This window comes from Lontra canadensis, unplaced genomic scaffold (assembly GCF_010015895.1).
Source record: "Lontra canadensis isolate GAN:19392208 unplaced genomic scaffold, GSC_riverotter_1.0 scaffold119, whole genome shotgun sequence".
Lineage (NCBI taxonomy): Eukaryota > Metazoa > Chordata > Mammalia > Carnivora > Mustelidae > Lontra > Lontra canadensis.
Window position 1 is genome coordinate 4684718 of NW_022631113.1, and position 17868 is coordinate 4702585.

The window sequence follows — 17868 nt, forward strand, 5'->3', positions numbered from 1 at the left end:
TAGAAGAAATCAAGAATCAAGGAAAGCTAGGGATATATTAAAAATCACCAGATCTGGGATGCCTGGGGGGCTCCGTCGATTAAGCATCTGCTTTTGGCTCAGGTCGTGATCTCAGGGTTCTGGGATCCAGCCCCGCATTGCATCAGGCTCCCTGCTCGGCAGGGAGCCTCCTTCTTCCTCTCCCTTCTTCCTCTCTTCCTTCTTCCTGCACCCCCAGCTTGTGCTCTCTCTGTCAAATAAATAAATCTTAAAAAAAAAAAATCACCATGTCTAAATCCCTTATTCTTGTGATGGGACAGTAAAATAATTTGCCCAAAATGATAAAAGAAATAGTATTCTATGTGTGTCTGAAACTCTAGACATTTCTATTAGCCACACTGCATCCCAATACCATAACCATTGTGATGGAACTACAAAAAGCTACCAAGTAAATCATACAATTGCTATAAAAGGAGAGATCAAAAACTCACTATAAGTTAGTTCATTATGTTTTCAAAGTCTGACCTGCTTTGGAAGCTCCATTGTAGTTTCAATACATCAATGTACTCCTTATCATCTTTCTGTGAATCAGAACCTGTACATTCATTAAGTGCTAAAGATACAGCCAAGCAACAATCAAAAATATAAAGCAAATATAGTATGTCACATTAAAATAATTATTGTGATAAAAAAATAAAGCAGGAAAGGGGATACAGAGGACATAGAGTGGGGTATATGGCCAGCTTTAAATGACATAAGCAAGAACCTAAAAGAGTTATTTCTGAAAGAACTTTTTGGCATTTTCAGTATTTTTAATAAAGAAATAAATTCAATGTTAGTCATTATCATTACTGTAGAATGCAACCTTTATTTCCAAATATGTTAGAGAAATTTTCTTTTTCTCATATTTTATTGTAAAAAACACAATCTTACATTCAGCAAAATTGTATTAATCAAGATAATGATTGAGTATTGGTAGATCTCTCCCATTTTATTCTAATTCATTTGAGGTTTGAATTGTTAAAAGTCACTTTTTTAATATAACATATTTAAGATTTGATTTGATAACATCCTTTTCCTTTTTCTGAACAGTCCCAGTCCCTTCCTGTCCAGTCAATTTCATGTATATCCTATATACTTTATGAAGCCTCATAAAACAACTTAATGGCACAGGATGGTGAATATGTGAAATTGAAATATGGTACAGATTATGATGTTTATAAAAGATAGTTAAAAATTAATCTAGCAGCCTCAGATGTTTTTAAGAAATTGGCAGTCTAATGGTGAAATAAACACACACATAATTTGAGGCAAAACTTTTTTTAAAATTTTAACTTTTTTTAATTTTTTAACTATACCAGCTATTTACAAAAAGACACCTCATTCTGTCTTCTGACTTGCATTATATTCAGTATGCATCAGGATAATACTCCCATGAGAATTTTCAGGATTATTCATTCTTCGAATAATGGCTTGTATGTGGGCTTCAAAGACATGCAGTAGGAGTGGGAAGAAAAACATTTTCATTTCCAAAGGAATGTTCTGAATTTCCCAAGGGACACTGAGAAGAGATTTTATTGAACTGAGGGACACCTGACAGCCACTTAAGTGACTCAGTACATTCACGATAAAAACTGTTTCCCTTCCTCCCCATATCCTAGTTTTATGCATGACAACAACTTGGTATTCAAATAATGCATAATCTCACTTATAGTACAGGGAATTCATTAATGGGTAATGCAGAGTAAGTGATACAATGTCATCCATAGAAAAAACAAAGCGCTCCCTTGTGGCAGAATAAGGTTTTATTCAACCTGTTCTGAATTGAAAGTCTTGAGCCCCTTCTCTGCTTTGAGACAGTTTGGCTTTCAACAGGAGCTGCTGAAGAAATGTAGTTTTGAAAATGGCAAATGTATTTTGATCAGCGTTAAATTCAGGCCACTACTCTTCTGCTACTCACTTCGTCTGGCGATACCTTTCTTGGCCAAAGAAAAGTGGGTTCAAGTCAATGGAAAATAGATGGCTTGAACGTGTAACCACAATGCACTTAAGTCCACTTTACATGCAAATTCTTCCTTCATTTTGCTTTAAGTGTTTGTGAAATTTAAAATATGAAGCTAAGGTCATGAGCATATAATGCACTGTTATCCTGCACATAAATGTTGAAATGAGATGGAGTAAAATGGCACAACTGTTAGAATTTTTTTCCATATCAATAATTGTTATTAAATGTGAGCACATGAAATTCATCCTCTTTTGTGTTTTATTCTAGTTACATAGATGAAATACTATTCATGGAGGTAATGAATAACATCTATAATAAAAGTTTTTTTTTAAATCATAAATGCAGCTTTCTACTTTCAGATTTTACTAAATGAATGCAGAAGTCATACTTGCAAAGCGTACAAATTTTGATCACTGAGAACTTTACCCACTGGTTGAATGATTGCATTTCCCATTAGCATCCCAATGTTAAAATTTTCTCTATGCTGTCAAGAATTCATAAATCTATTCATTCATTCATTCATTCATTCACTGAGTTTAGTTATTTTAACAACTCATTGAGTGACTGCTGTATACCAAGTCCTGCTTTCAATGTGGGAAATTCAGCATTAACAAGGCAGACATGGAACCACTGTGGGGATTTTAATAGAGGATGATCTATGAGGATTGGTATAAGAAGAACTTGAGAGACTGTAAGGAGACCAGGGAAAAGCATTTTGTTCCATAGACATGATGGTAGCTGGATCTAGTGAAGTGGCTGTGAAAGTAAAGGCTAGTGAATGGACATAAGTGAAACAGAGGGGGTGTGATTCTGACATCCAATGTCAATGACTGTGCTCTGGATATACTCTTTGACTCACTGAGATATATTTTATACCTGAAGTTATGATGGATAAGGTATATTAGGAAGAATGATTAAAATGACAATATAGCAATTTTAAAGCCAAACTAAGGCAAACTCAAAATATAGAAGTTGGGTAAAAAGAGATAAAACTAGAAGTAGAAACCAAGATAGTAACTAGAGGCAAGATGGAAGTCAGGAAAATCTGATATTGTTTTTTCCAAGAGGAAATGCATCAAGAAAAGAGTATCTAGATTACTAATAATCTAATAATAATCTAATAATCTAATAATAATCTAATAATCTAATAATAATGATCTAATATAATAATAATCTAATAATAATAATCTAATAATATAATAATCTAATAGTGTGAAGGAACTAAATAAACTAAACTAAACTAAACTAAAATAAAATAATTAAGCCTTTGATAAAATAAACAAGGAGATCTGAAAGAACAAAGTTTTCATTTTGTAAGCTGATGCACAGCAGGGATGACAGCCTCCAAAGAAACTGCTTCAAAGAGATTAAACGAGGAAAGGGATTTATAGGGCTTTTGCAGATGAAGCCATGCTAAGGACAAGTAGGAGCAATTCTAGAAAAATAAACTGCAAGTCTTTAAGCATTCTGAAATACAAACTGTCAGCAAAATAAGACACCAATTGGTGTGAGCAAGAAAAAAAAAAGGACCTCTGCAGGTTCCTTGAGAAAGTTACAGGTTGTTATTTCTAATAACTGCTTTAATTTGGGATAGAGTGGAATTTTCCATCTGGGGTAAATGGGGCCTGGGAAAATGTTGTAGGAATAGGAAGACTCAAGTGATTTCAGGGAAATACAGCTTTTCATCTGAAATATATTAGTTCAGTAAACCAACTTGGATGCTGTTGGCAACTTTAAAAGAAAAAAGCAGAATAGATTATTTGGGGAAAATAAAGAAGAGAAAACTTTATTAGGAGTTTGGAAAAGTCTTTTGAGAAAGTTAACTCTAAATTAAATGTGAAAGAAAGGAGTAGTTAGAGTTGTGTGCAATAGATGGAAGAATTGTGTACAAATGAATGATTTATATTTTATTTAATTTTTATCATGTATTATAATGTATTGTTCATTATCATCAATATATTACTAATTTATTATTTATTGATTGATATGATAAACTAGAACATGTGGAAATGAAAGATCTAGTGGAGAGGGAAACATTAGTGACAGACAATAATCAATAGTACTCAAATCAAAGTTTAAGAGGTGGGAAGGAATAGAATCAAAACAACAGATACGGCATCTAAACTTTATTATATCAGAATAGAAGATAATTGCAAATGGGAATTACTTTAAATTTGGTATCAAGAAGCCTAGGAAATCCCAATTTGATGACTTCTATGTTGTCTATGATGAAAACAAAAATCATCTGACAAGAGTGAGTGGGAATAAAGGAGATGAAATATAAGAGAAGGTTGACAATTTTTTATATCGTTACTCAGAAGAGTGGGAGGAGAGGCTGGCAAGAGAAACAGAGTAAAATTGATTGGAAATAATGAAGGTCCAATAAATATCAATCACCATTTATGTTATGGACCCAAATGTTCAGACAAGAGAGCGTTGTCTTTTCCAACTTCGTTCTGCTGCTTTGTTCATTTATTGCAAAAGTGGGAGGCTGAATCTATCTATGGTTAGAGCTTTGCCAAGAAAATAAACAGGCTGCTTTGTCACATAAGAAGGCAAATGTATCTCTAACAAAATAAGAAACCTTTTGAAAAAAGCAAGTGATATGTACCTTGGGAGAGCGAGAAGTACAAATAAGAATGCCAGAATGGATGAAAGTGGAAAATACAAGGAAGAAAGAAATGATGTAAAAACTGGAGTAATAGCTATAAAAGATCAATAAAATGAAAGGAATGAAAAGAAATATTTGAAAGACTATATAAGATAAAAAGACAATTTCATGTGCTCCCCCTTAAATTAGTCCATCTGACATAATTTTGCATATCTTTTAATTGTAAGCCTGGTTTGGGGTCGGCAGACTACAGTTCATGGGCCAAAATAAACTACCAGCTATAATTGTAGATAAGGTTTCATTGTTACATATTTATATAAAGTCCATCTATTTGCATATCATCTATGTCTGTTTTGGGGCTACTACACTAGAGTTGAAAAGTTGCAGCAGGGGCTCCTGGGTGGCACGGTTGGTTAAGCTTCTGCCTTTGGCTCAGGTCATGATCTTGGGATCCTAGTATAGGGCCCCACATCAGACTCTGCTCTGCAGGGATCCTGCTTCTTCCTCTTCCTCTGCCTGCCACTCCCCCTGCTCATGCTCTCTGTCAAATAAAAAGAAATCTTAAAAAAAAAAAAAAGTTGCAACAAAAATTATATGGCCTTCAAAACCAAAAATATTTGCTATTTGAAAATATACACAAAAAATTTGTCTATGATACCTAATCTAAATTAAAATTGTGAGGATATTTACAGAGTAACAGATTATTACAAATCTTTTTTTTTTAAGATTTTATTTATTTATTTGACAGAGAGAGATCACAAGTAGATGGAGAAGCAGGCAGAGAGAGAGAGAGAGAGGGAAGCAGGCTCCCTGCTGAGCAGAGAGCCTGATGTGGGGGACTCAATCCCAGGACCCTGAGATCATGACCTGAGCCGAAGGCAGCGGCCTAACCCACTGAGCCACCCAGTAGCCCCAGAGTAACAGATTATATTCAAAATAAACATTTTTGGATGCATAAATAATTCTTCAGACAAACTTGCAACTCATTCATTTAATGAATAATTTTGAGTCCATTCAAAGTATCAGACTATTTTCTAGACACTGAATATTTAACATTCAAAAAACAGGGCAAGTCTATGTACCTAATACTTTTACACTTTAGTAGAAAGGAAAATTCAGCAAGTACAATTGATATTTAGCATTAAATACTACATAGGGAAAAAAATTGGTGAGAAGAGGAGTTAGTTACTTCAGCTGGGCCTCAGAGAAGCATCCTTAGCATAAAAGTGAGATCCAGGGACGCCTGGGTGGTTCAGTCAGGTAAGCATTTGCCTTTGGCGCAGGTCATGATCCTGGGGTCCTGGAAACAAGTCCAGCATCAGGCTCCTTGCTCTGCGGGGAGCCTGTTTCTCTCTCTGACTGCTGCCCACCCACACTTGTGCACACTCTCTCTCTGACAAATAAATAAATGAATAAAATCTGAAAAAACAAAACAAAACAAAAACAATGTTGATAAAAGAGAGAGGAGAGATACCAATATACTAGAGCACATTCCAGGCAGAGGGACTAAAGACAAGACTCTAAAGCTAAAACAAACTTGACATATTTAAGAAACAGGAAGTAGGTCTGTTCCCTGGAATTATCAGACAAGCGGGAGAGTAATTTTAGAATAGTTTAGTCAGATAGATAAAAGACAATTCATGTAACACTTTGTAAATCTTAAATTAAAACAGAAACCCCCTAAATTATTTAAAGTAAATGAAATAGTCAACTACTTTAGTTTTAACTAATCACTGGCTGCTATGTAGAGTTGTGGGGTGACAGTTGGAGAATAGATTATAAGCACAAGAGTAGAAATAGGGAGACAAGTTAGAATGCTATTGCAATTTCCAAGGCCAGTGTTGAAATGGTGCGGATTTAGGTGGATGGCAGGAGACATAGAGAAAATTGAAATGATTCTAATTTTTTTTTTTTAAGTAGTGGAGGTAATGGTATTTGCTGATGGAATGAAGCAAGGATGAGAAATATATATGAACAAATGATAACTTTTTTAGTTTTGAATGAGACATTTAGTAGATATGGAAATATACATTATTGAAAACTGGAGAAGATATAGGTGTGGAGAGAAGCCAAGGGCTCTCTTTAAAGCAATGTCAAATCAGAATAGTCTTTGTCTTAGTGAAGAGCGTGCATAATTAATTTGATATTTATCTGCCATTCCAAAGAGGTTGGTGTTAGGTATATAGATTGTGGTAGTATTGGAACATATGAAACTAGAGAAGCTAATCTCAAAATTATGCTAAGATAGAAAACAGAAGGACACTCAGAATGGGAAATACATTTAAGAGTCAAGAGAGGGTACCCAGCACCAAAGATGGAGTAGGAGTTCAAGAAAGATGGCAGACAAAATGTTGAATTTTGTGTGAAGGAAACCGAGAGAATAAAAACTTAAGAGGAAAAGAATCACTGTTTCTGATGTATATGATAGAGAAAGAACAAAAACAGAATTGATTTTTGAATTTGGAAACATAATTTTTTTTTTTTTTTTATTTTGATAGTGCCAAAGGAGTGGAAGACAGATTAGAGTAGATTGAGGACAGGATGCGATGTGAAATGATGACACAGTCAACTTTTTCAAGCTTTTTTTTTTTTTTTTTTAAATATAGGGGAACTAAAGGAAAGATGGGAGGTTGAGAGGGGATATCAAGTCAAGGGATATTGTTAATACAGAAAATTCTAAAGTATGTTGTATTCCTATATGAATAATGCAGTGAGGTATTGAAATATTGATAATGGGGATAATTGAGGGAGAGACATTCTGGAAAAGAAGAGAGAGACTCATCTTTATAGCAGCAGAGGAAGAGTTGGCACAAACAAATGGCTAAGGCCATTCTTACATTGTAAAAGGAAAGAAGGCAAATGTATGAATAAAGGTGTTCATAGATTGATGCATTTTTTTGGTAGGCATATGAAGTAGCGCCTGTCTGATTATTTCGATTTTCCTCATAATGGATGAGATTGTGTCATCAGTTGAGATTTTCTAGCATTTCAGCCCAATTCTTGCTCCCTATGATGCTATTCCCTGTGTCAGATGTGCTGTAACCCCACAAATTGCATTTTTCAGGTAGCCTTATTGTCAGAGTTTTGGGATATGTCGCCAGTGGGAAGCCCCCAGGGCTGATGAGAAGAGCAGGAAGCAAGAGGGTTTTTGAAGGGGCAAAACATAAGCTTGGGTTCCTGGAGCAATTGCTCCAGAGTAGTGTCTATTTCTTTGCAGGGCAGGGGTAGTAGTTTCCTAAAGTTATTGACTTCCGGGTAACACAACCTCCCCTTTTTAAATATTTCAGTCCTTCTAACACTTTTGCAACCTATTTCCCTCTACAGTATCTTTTGCTGCTTGCGCTAGATGGAGTGGCAGCTTCTCTTTTATTACCTAAATCCTGACAGTTGCTGCTGTGATGAAGGCTGAGGAGAAGAAGGTATGAAATAGTCATATTGAGAAGGGCAGTATATGGTGCTCTAAAAGCAATACTTTTATTCTTGAATTAAGACAGAGTTGAAGAATCTCAACTACTCAGCCCCTTTCATTTTGCCCCTCCTGTGGCATGTGGTTCACGAAGCAACTCCAGAAAATCACCCAAGTATCATGGAGCCTAATTTTGAAATCCCCAGTAAATGCTTTACTATTCCATACAACACTAGCAACATAAGTTTGCTCCCCCAAAATTGGAGCCCTGTCAATGGCAGAACTTCTTAACTTGTTAGACCATTTTACTTTCTAAGCAAATTTGTTTTTTTTTAGAAATTCTTAAATGTGTTATTCTGTAATTTTTCTCCATGGGCTGTGTTTGTTTTGTGATCACTTTGAAAAAAAAAATTTCTTCTTCACATAACACCCCTTAAATATTTTAGGATACCTATTATGAAGACTCTCCTTTTTATTTATTTATTTATTCATTTTTTAAATCTTCAGGGTCTCTCCTTTTAGACAATGGTACTGAGTCTACTCAGTATCTTGTCTTCTGGACCTAATCAAGTTAGTTAATACCCCTCTTAGATCATGGAAGCCGGACTTATATAAGTACAGTACAAACAACCTGGGGAAAATGACATAGTTACTTCCTTCACCTCTAACTTTACACCAGCACTTATTAGAAACTTAACTCCACTGATAAGTATTTCAGTAACAGTTAATTGAAATAGCTAAGTTTTTTTGGGGGGGAGGAGGGCATTTCATGTTGTGTTTTTTACTGTATAATCTCCACATTTATAAATGTCGGTTTTAGGCAAATTCAAGGTTTTACGTTCATGTGTATTTAATTTTGTTTCATTGGATTTGGCTTCTTTTTAGGCCTTTTCTTAGACGTTCCTCTAGTCATGCACCACATTCACTATACCCCTCTATCTAATTACATCAACTGGCAGATTTTTATCATCATAGCATTTTTACTTTCATCTAAATCAATGTCTAAAATATTTATGGATGATTACTATAGGATTACTAGGGAGACTTAAAATTTATCTACATTGTTTAAAATATCACTGTGTTATTTAGGACTATCAGAACTAAGAGAACATGAAGAACAGAAAACCTAAAAGAGGGAGACAAATGGGGAAAGCTATAGGCAGAGACCAAAGATGGTAGTGAAGACTGACACAAGTAAGGAAGGGTGCTGTATTGTTTGCTATGGCTGCCATAACAAAGACTACAGACTGAGTGGCTTAAGCCAACAGAAATTTATTTCCTCACAGTTTGGAGGCTAGAAGCTCAAGATCAAGGTACCAGCAGGTTTCATTCCTCTGAGGCCTTTCTCCTGGGCTTCCAGATGGCCACCCTTTTGCCGCCTCTTCATACAGTCTTTCCTCCTTGCTTATATACCTCTGCTGTCGCTCTGTGTGTCCAAATCTCTTCCTCTTGTAAGAATAGCAGTCAGTTTGGATTAGGACTCACCATAATGGCTCTCATTTTAACTTACTCATCTCTTTAAAACATCTCTTTAAAAGCCCTCTATCTATACAATCACATTCTGAAGTATGGGGGTTTAGGCTTCAATATATGAATTTTGAGGGGACACAAATCAGCCCACAACTGGTAATTACATTGACAACAAAATATGAGACTAGAGAATTGTAGAAATAAAAGAGAGAAGGGAAGAGTGAAAGAAGTAGGAAGAAACACTGACATTAATAGCTTAAGCGCAAGGGCAGACAGAGGTAGAAGAGTGATTAAGGACACTGAAAACATAAACTGACATCCTTTTAGCTTTTATAATCTCTGTGGCATAATGCTTGAGCAGGTTTGCAACATTTCCAGGGCTAGAGAGCAACTCTGGCTATTCCTGCTTCATGCCTCTGCCCTAGATAAAACAGGGTCAGAAACTCTCTGCATTCTCCTATAAGCTTTAAAATGTTCTAAAAGTTTTCTGAATAAATGATATTTTATGAACATTATTGGTGCCCAGTACTCTCAAGATATTGAAACTCACCCCGTCCCTAACTCTCTATTGCCAAAAATGACAAAAATGTTTAGGTTCCATCTGATTTGAAGTTTCTTTAGTTTTGATACCTTTTATGTTCTCTTCTTGAAATGTACTTTTCCGCTGTATTACTCCACCCTACACAGTCCAATTTCCCTTGGCATCTTTTTGACTACTCTACTCACTTTCCACTTCTCTCAACACCTCTTAAAATCGTGTCTGTAAGAGTTTCATTTTTAGGCCTCATTCTCTTTGTATTAGTTCACTGGTTTGACCTCATCTACTTTCAAGATTTCAACCTTCATTTTTTGTGTTACAGACCCACAGAGAGCATGATTTTTCCTTAGGATATCTCCAGTTAATTGCTCCAGTGGAACTTAAAACTCAATATATTTAAAGTTAAACTCATTTTCTCAGGTACTCACTCATGTTCATACCTGCTATTCTTCCTACATGACATTTTTCTGATTAATGATTCTGTCATGGGCCTGATGGCTTAGGTTAGGGGAGCCATTGGGAAAGCATCATCCCAATGGTTGTCCACTCTCACTGCTATCAGAATAAAATTCAAATGACTTACTATGGTGTCACAAAGACATAAGCATGACTTGGCCCTTCATCTTAGGCATTTTGTCCTATCACATCCTCTTTCACTATGTTTTATGTACACTGGGCACCTGCTTGTCCTAAAAAGATCTGCTGAACTATTCCCCATCTTAGGATATTTTATATTCTCCTGACCATCATTCCGCAAGATTTTTCAGATGACTTATTCATTCTCAGCATTCAGATCTCAGCTCAAATGTCTCTCATTATTGAGGTCTCAGTCCAAATGTAACCTCCTTATCCACAATGTCATCACCATTTGTCAATCTCTGTCCTATTACCTGCTTTATTTTCTTTATGGCAGTTAAAAATTTGTAATATCAGGACGGGTTTGTCCGGCTCATTAAAATCTGATCTTCCATTTCCATTTTTCACAGTACTAGAATAGCTCTTAATCATGTATAGAATGATGTCTGAAATTTTTACCATGGTATATAAGCTCCTCATTATCCTGCCCTACCTCTTTCCATCTTGTTCATTTTATGTTAATTGCCATCCTTCCACATAGAAACCCCTTTTAGTTTATGCTGCAATTATTCACAATCAAGTTTCCTGCCTACCCAATAGCAAAAGGCTTCTGTTTACTTGACTTAAGCTCAATATCCTCATCCATAACTGGAGACAGGGGACAGAGCATGAAATGGAGGAAATAATTTATTTCTAAATATTCTCTGAGAATTTGATACTATATGTAAAGTGCTGTGTGTAGGGACTGCCACATAATAATAACTCAATAAAAGCTAGCCATAATTACTGTGACTATTCCATTCCCATGTCATGCTGTTAATATAAAATCCACAGAGCTAATATGGTGGTTGGAACTTTCAAATCATTTATCTTCTCAAAAAGGGCAATTGTATCACTGTTAACATGCTACACTTAAATATCTTCAAGTTTTTCATATTTCCACATCTGTTCCATGGCAACAAAGGATCAAAAGCATAAGTTGAAAATGTGACAAATATTACATTTTTATTAAAATATAGCATTTTAAGCCAAAGTGCATTTATAATATGTTTATTTACATTTTTTTTCTGTCATCATGAAAAGACATATAAGTGTGTAATCCCCAGAAAAGTGGAGAATACATATACACATAGACAGATTAAAAAATATCTACTCATTGTAATATGATTTATTGTTAAAATATATTATATAATATGTTACTACCATCCTACTCATATTTAAACTATTTAAAACAGTTTTAAAAATGGTTTTGATAGTAGGAACAATATTTTTAAATAACTTGTGATTAATAAATTTAATAGTAGGGCATTAGATTATAATCATTAACTTATCAAACTGAACAGACTCAGAAAGACTCTCATAATACCTTGTATGATTTAAAACATTGAAAGGAGAAAACAAACAAATAATAGGATAATAATACTTGAGTCTACAGGTGTTCTTTTCATTTTATTGACCTAGTGAACTAATAAGAATCATTTTTATTTTGTTTGCTTCTATTAAATAAAAACAGGAGGTATAAGAGCCACATCATATTACTGACACGGACTGTGGCTGTCTAGCACAACTAGTCCATTGTCCTCATAACATAGTACAGGAGAGTTCATTCAAAAATGTATGAGCCAGGTGGCATACTAATTTCCACATCAATATATCATTGAATACACAGTAATAGAATCTTAAGGCAGATGATGTTTTGAAAAATCATTACATATGGAAGTCTCTTATCTGTATTAAAAATGTCTGAAGCATACCTATTTCTATAATGCAAAAGACCACAAAATTTAAACTCTAATATTAGAGCAAAAACCTAGGTGTTATCCTAGTCAGTATTCTACCAAATCACAGAATTCAGTCACAAAAATTCTGAAAGGTCCTTGCTCATCTTTTCCGCAAAATCTTCCAAGGATGATTAATTTGGTATTCCACATGAAATTTCATAAACAAAAACAAAAAAACAAAAAATCAAAGCAGAACTTCTCATTATAAAAATTCCTTTTAAAGGTTGAATTTAAAGGTCACTTATATTTATACTGTGTTGTTGTATTAAGTCTCATTCCCTTTCCAGGAGCAGTCCCTTTTTTTCTTACTTTGATAATGGGTATGATATGAAAATGTTCTAATCTTTATACTACAGTATAATGTATATATGCTTCTTGTACCTACAACAGTTTTTACTTTTCTCCAGTTCCTAGGCCCAGTGTTATCCTCGTTGCAGTACTATGGAATTGTTTGAAGTTGATTTGGCTGACATATTCTGGGAGAGAATAAAATACAGGAAAAGTATCTTGGATGATAATGTGAGACCATACAGAATCACAGAATCCACAAATCACAAATCTAAAGTACATATTTATATCAGCTTTCATTCTATTCTCCACTCTATCTTATATATCCTATATAACCTATCTCTAGTTAGAATCTCATGAATACCTCTAATAATATAAAAGTTTCTGACTCCAAAGACAATTATTTCTATTTTAGGCAATTAAGCTATTTTTGAAGTCTTTGCTTTTAGATGAAATCAGATATTCTTCAGCTTACATATTTAATTAATCTTATTTCTGATATTTTAGTCCCATAACATAAAACGTCATTGTTTTGATGTGATGAATGCTCAAATATTTAAAAACAGACTGTTATGCACTGCCTTTCATCCCCATCCCTCAAATCTGCATTTATTTTATTTATACTAAACACTGATTATACAACCCAAGATTGTAGTAGGTTTCTGATACTAAATCACACCTACATTTAGCTTATAACCTAATAAAATTATTACTGCTGGTTCCTACAGACTACACTCTTTTTCATTCATGTATTTTCAAATTTTCTCAGCATCAAAATATTCAGATCTAGAGATTTAACATTAGGATGTGAATTTGGGAATATCAACAAAAGAAGCTATTAAATCCACTTTCATTCCTACAGACATATCTTAGACCACTGTTTTTCCAAGTTTTGTGCACTTCCCACTGTTGGGTCACTCATTGATTCATTCTTCCATTCAGTATATATTTATCAGACTTATTTGTATTATGAAAATGATACTAATAGTATAAACAGGAAATAAATTAGAAAAAAACCCCACCTTGTTGAACTTAGAATCTAGCAGCATGTTCTTATACCATATTGAAGATAATTTTGGGAGGGGGGGATTACTGCTTAAGATGAGGTTAAATTAGAGAGAGAGGGTGAGGGAGGAAGAGGAAGAGAGAGAGGAAAATAAGTTAATAATAATATACTATAAACTACAAAGTTGGTATGACAAAAATTATGAAGTTAGGACATAAATGATTTAGATTAAGTAAATTCTAATTGAATCCTTGCAGCTCATTTGACCCAACCTAGTTTACCAGGACTAAATATGTATGGTTAGCATTCAATTGGTAGTACATGTTCCTTTAGCTCACCTACCGAGATACCTGGGTTTGAATTTTGGCTCTACCATTTATTGTTTGTGTTAATTTGGGTAACCTTTTAAAACTCAGTATCTTTATTGGAAAATGGAAATTAAATAATCACTATCTCAGTGGTTTATTTTAAGTAAAGTATCCATGTAAAAAGCTTAGCAGAGTACTTGACACATAGAAATAAACCAAAAAGCAGCTTTTCTATCATCATTATCATCATCATCATCATCACCTTCATTACTTTTCTTTTAATGTTTCTTCAGGACTTCTCCTTAGGTTGCTATGGCATAATGGAATTTGAGAGTCAGGATCCTATCTATGATGGAGATAACCTTAATGTTCCCTCACCATGACCAAACTTTAGACAGGTTTCCTTCTGATTTGGGGTTTCAAACCACCCTTTTCTTAGAATATTTGCTTTAGAAACTTGCAACTATAAATTCTTTTTCTGCCCCTTTGAGATATAAATTTTCTTTCAGCATCTTGGAAGTTTTACAGCTCAAGAATGTCTTTCCCAAGGGCCTAGGGGCCATCTCTTTAAAGTGTAATTATAAAGAAAGACACCTCCCCTATCTTCCAGGCTCTGTGGAAATGTAGAAACCTAACCAATAAGGAATAATTAGAAAACAAGGTGACCTAATTATATTGATCAACCTCCCCTCTAATGTCCTCCACTGCTTTTCCACTAGCTTGCCCTACTTTTGTTTCAGCAGAATTGAGTTGACTCTCTCTCCTCTTTTGCATTAGTCTTTAATAAAGTCTTTTTTGCCTATTCAACATTGTCTGATGAAATTCTTCTCAGCAGATTGCAACCAGGTAATGCATTTTATAATGCAGAGTTCAAGTGTGAACTTAACCATGCCTGGATATGTCTGCAAGACTGGTTGGGTGTGTCTACTTGGAAACTATATAATAAACTAAGCTGCTACTTCAGTAAACAGTATGCTAAGAGAAGAAAGAGAAAGGCTCAGAAGGTGGGTGTCATAGCAACGCCCCAACTATGACAGGCAAGAAATGTTTTGAGTGCATGATAGCACAATTCACACTGATGTCGGACTTATCCCTTGTTACCTCCTGTTTGGTCATAAAGAAGGGGAAGTGTAAAATAAATTTGAAAGAGCAGGTTCATGAACAATTCTGTAACATTCTAAAATATCCTTGAGGGACAAGGATATAAACAAAAGTAAGACAAAAGCGCACCTGCCCTTTTGTGGGAAGAAAATAGTATGACCTACGCGAGTCTGTCAGCTGATTAGCTGCGTGAGTGTTATTAGTTGGCAGAGTTCAGAAGCCTGCCTGCAGAGTAGTAATATTCCTGGGAGGTCAATAAAGTAGACTTTGGTAGCATCAGCAGGTGACAATACTATAGACAATTGTATAAACACGGCACAAATCTGACTTTGTATGTATTTGAAGCTTTGAATTAGATTTCAAAAAAAGAGAATCAGAAAAAAAGAAAACAATAGATATCACAGTGTAGCTAAATAGCATGTATTTATGACATATTCTCTAGAGTCTCTCAGAAATAATTAGCTGAAAGTTTCATGAAAAGTTATCTACTGGTTACATAATAGAGAGAGAATTGTAGTTACTGTTAAATATGACACCATTGTTTTTATCCTCAGATAGATTTGAGCAGATACCAGTCATATGTGCAACATTTTCCCCCAACATATCTCTTAGAATCTAATTCTGGTTATGCTATAGGTCTGGAAAATCAAACCACTTTTTAAATAACACCTATCCAGTTATCTTTTAATTTCCTCAGTGTAACCTTGCTTTTTAAATAAAACTTCAACTAGGGGAGAAGATACATATATTACTGCATAACTTCTCAAGGGTCCTCAGTTATGTAACCAGGAAATTAAAAATAATGAGATTATATTACAGATTTTTTGAAGTGAATTCTTCATTTCATCATGGATCAGTATCCATGTACACAGTAGTGACTGGGATTTTTGTATCCTTAGACTCTTAATCATGACTTGGTATATCTGCCCAGGAAGATAGCAGGCCTTCTAGCTGTTCTTGCCTTCTTGTTCTTGGCAGAGACAATAAGACAACAAAAAGATCATGACCCTTGTACATGGTCAAATTCATATTTCTTTTTTCACAGTTCAGATACTGTATTCTGTGCTGTTTATTTGACTTGAAGTATTACTTCTCAAAATATCTGAATTTGCCTTTCTTAAAGTGTATGTTACTTAGCCTCAGTAGTATATATTTCTTCTGCTTTTTTTTTCTCTTCTGTGTCAACAAAAAGGTATCCTGAATTCACAGTTGCATTTGCAAAATATTTTTAAATTATTTTATGTTATCGAAGATATCTTCATTCTTTCTTAATAAAGTAGAAGTTCCTAAATCTTGTCACTTTCTTTTAAATCTAAGACTAATTTAACTTTAAAGCATACATCTTTTTGGTGAGTCCTTTATTGAGAGGATAAACTTAGCACATACTTTAATGATCATGGAGTAGTTCCCTTGATGTCTAAACCTCTAAGGTATCAAATTAAATTAGTGTCTATCACAATTTCCCCTTGGAACTTCCACTATTTCTGCTCTGTTTCTTCTTGGGGATCTTACAGCACACTACTTCAGATAAAGTATTGCCCAACTCTTCTGTGCTGGTTTTTGCTAATGTAATGAAATATTAACAATTGCCATGTACTTGTTTTAGTAAGTGTCAGCACAGTTTCCTTTGGAAAAAGAGTGACCCATCATCTCCAAAAGTCTTTACTGGTTATGATACCTTCTTTTACAAGTATACGTATACATTCACACACTGAGTGCATGTGATTGTTTGTGTATGTTTGTACAAATAAAAGGAAATCAGAAGTGAGTGTTTCAGTTTCTAGAGATTTTAGAGAGAATTATCGATAGAATTCTAGCAGACTTTCTATTACAACCATTGAATCTGACTCAGAGTCACCTGGGTATGCTTATGCTTTAACCCTTCCTAGTTAGTTAAGCTTTCCCTAACAGGATAAATTATCTTTGCCTTTGATTTCACTCCCTCACCAATAAATATTTAATTTAAAAACACTAAAAAAAAAACAAAACAACCAAACAAACAAAAAACACTATATGCACAAACAAATAACCTTGGGAGTCAACAGCAACCTCAGTGTGATCCAAAAATGTATAATATCAAGAAAAAAAAAAAAGCCTAGGTACAACCTTTGGCTACATAAATGAATAATAACAAGAATTAGGTAGATGGTTTTGCTAGCATACTTTGCAGATATCTCTGACCACAACTGAAGAGTCCCATGTCAATTGCCCTATTTTACAAGACACATCTTAGAGCACCTTCAGAGTAGGCAATCAGAATTATCAGCGCTCTTAATGTCACTTGAGAAATCACCCATGAGGACCCATATTTTTCATTCTTTTATTCATGATTCATCAAATATAGGTTGAAGAAAAGCTGTGTGCTGTGGACCTTGCATTCTCATGGGAGAAAAAAGAAAACAGTGTAACAAAGTACAATTAACATAACAATATAACATGTTTTGGGTGCGTAAATTACAGAATATCTGCACATTGTGAAAATGATACATGCTTTGAAGAAAAAGAAAACAAAGAAGGGAAAATAACATCTTGGGAAGACGGAGTGACAATTTAAAAGGTGGTCAGGGAAGCCTTATGAAGATGGTGGCATTTAGGTAAAAGGCTGATGGCAATGAGGGAGAAAGAGGAACTTGGGAATGGGTAATTGAACTGCTTTCCAAGTAAGGAGCACCAGCAAGTAAAAATTTCATAAGGCTGTAATTTATCTACTGAAGTTGAGGAAACACAATGAGGATGATGTGGCAGCAGCGATTTCTGCAGAAAGTAGTGACAAGACCAGTGAGTTAAAGGCCTGGGAGG